At 56.8% G+C, this 1,746-nt stretch overlaps 1 pseudogene; it reads left to right on the top strand.

Annotated features, from left to right (window-relative positions):
* The first annotated feature begins 276 nt into the window (after positions 1 to 276).
* On the top strand, positions 277 to 1,374 carry LOC148029956 (kiwellin pseudogene; annotated as a pseudogene).
* Positions 1,375 to 1,746: the final 372 nt, after the last annotated feature.

The following is a 1,746-nucleotide window of genomic DNA, read 5'->3' as shown; positions in this document are numbered from 1 at the left end:
GGAATATGGAACTATGCGTGGCAAGCCTCGGCCCGCGTGCATCCAAAAGGACAGGACATGAAAACACGATATAGGGCCGTTTGCAAAACGAATTATCCCGTCGGCGAACATCGATGGTTTTTGGATGGAGGCTAGCGTCGCGCATGGTCGCACGAGATACCGCTAAGGATAAAGCGCAACGCTGATTCAGCGCTGAGGCAGCGGTCTCTCTCTCTCTCTCTCTCTCTCTCTCTACGCGCACACGCACACGTAAACTCTCCCGTTCTACATTATTGTATGGCTCCCCGAATTATACGAGAGCTTTATGTGCTGGAGGCAGTGCTTGCAGCTGTGGCGCTAGTATCTTTGGCCGGAAATTCACCAGGAGCGCACCCAGTACACGGGCTTCAAAGCTGCGGCGATGGGTGCCAATCTGGCGACGATTGCGACGGCCAGCTTACCTGCATCCAAGGCCAGTGCAACGACGACCTCAACGTCGGGACTACTCTTTGCAGCGAGGGTGGCGGCACGAGCAGCCACGTTGTGGACCGTGGCAGCACTGACAGTGGCAGTGGTACGCTGCAAGGCTGCGGGCTCAGCTGCCAATCTGGCGACGACTGCGACGGCGATCTCGCCTGTATCCAAGGCGAGTGCACTGACCACCCTGAAGTCGGGACTACTCTTTGCAGTGACGGTGGCAGACCTGACAGTGGCAGTGGCACGCTTCAAGGCTGCGGTGACAGCTGCCTATCTGGCGACGAGTGCGACGGCGATCTCACCTGCATTCAAGGCCACTGCAACGACGACCCGGAAGTCGGGACGTCTATCTGCAGAAGCAGCGGCGGCGACGGCAACGGCGCTAGTGCGCCAGCTGGCGCCCCTGACCATAATGGCAAGAAGAAGAAGAAAAGCGACGGCGGATCTGCAAATCGTGGCGACTCCAACACGTGCGACGCCACGGCCGAGAACCCATCCAGCTGCTGCGACTCCGACAGCTGCCACAAAACCTCCTGTTCTCCCGCTGTCACGGGCAGCACCCACGCCATCCTCACCGTCAACAGCTTCCAGGCTGGCGGCGACGGCGGGGCCACCTCCGAGTGCGACGAGAGCTACCACAGCGACAGCGACTCGGTGGTGGCCCTCTCCACCGGCTGGTACGACCACGGCAGCCGCTGCGGCAAGCAGATCATCATCCACGGCAACGGCGCCACCACCATGGCCACCGTCGTCGACGAGTGCGACTCCCGCAACGGCTGCGACGCCGACCACGCGGGCCAGCCCCCGTGCCGCAACAACATCGTCGACGCCTCCGACGCCGTCTGGCAGGCCCTCGGGGTCTCCAGCGACGACGACCAGCTCTACGGCAGCATGGACATCACCTGGGAGGACGCTTGATCGACGAGGCACGACGAGCGTAGCAGCTATAATCATCATCGTTAATTATAGCTAATTAATTCTTCTCCTCCTCCTCCGGGAGTTCCACTTAATCTCATGCCCCTTATATCATCTATTCATCGGTCAAACTATAATAATTTGATTGTTTCCCGATTCTTGCGCCCAGCGCATTATCATATAACGTATTTCAATCGTCTGATTCTTTACCTATGGATTATGTGTCAATTGAAAATCATGTTCTCGTCATTAAGCTACATCATCCTAATTTCAACCCTCCCAAGGCAACTAATTATAAGACACCTTTGAATAATCTACCACATAATTACCTCGAGTAAATAAACGCCTCATAAGGACAACACTAGTTGGCTCATG

The sequence above is a fragment of the Lygodium microphyllum genome, chromosome 10 (genome assembly GCF_053477565.2).
Source record: "Lygodium microphyllum isolate KBCC chromosome 10, Lygodium_microphyllum_v1.1.10, whole genome shotgun sequence".
Classification (NCBI taxonomy): Eukaryota; Viridiplantae; Streptophyta; class Polypodiopsida; order Schizaeales; family Lygodiaceae; genus Lygodium; species Lygodium microphyllum.
The sequence above is the reverse complement of the archived record's forward strand: the minus strand, read 5'-3'. Positions and strand labels throughout refer to the sequence as shown.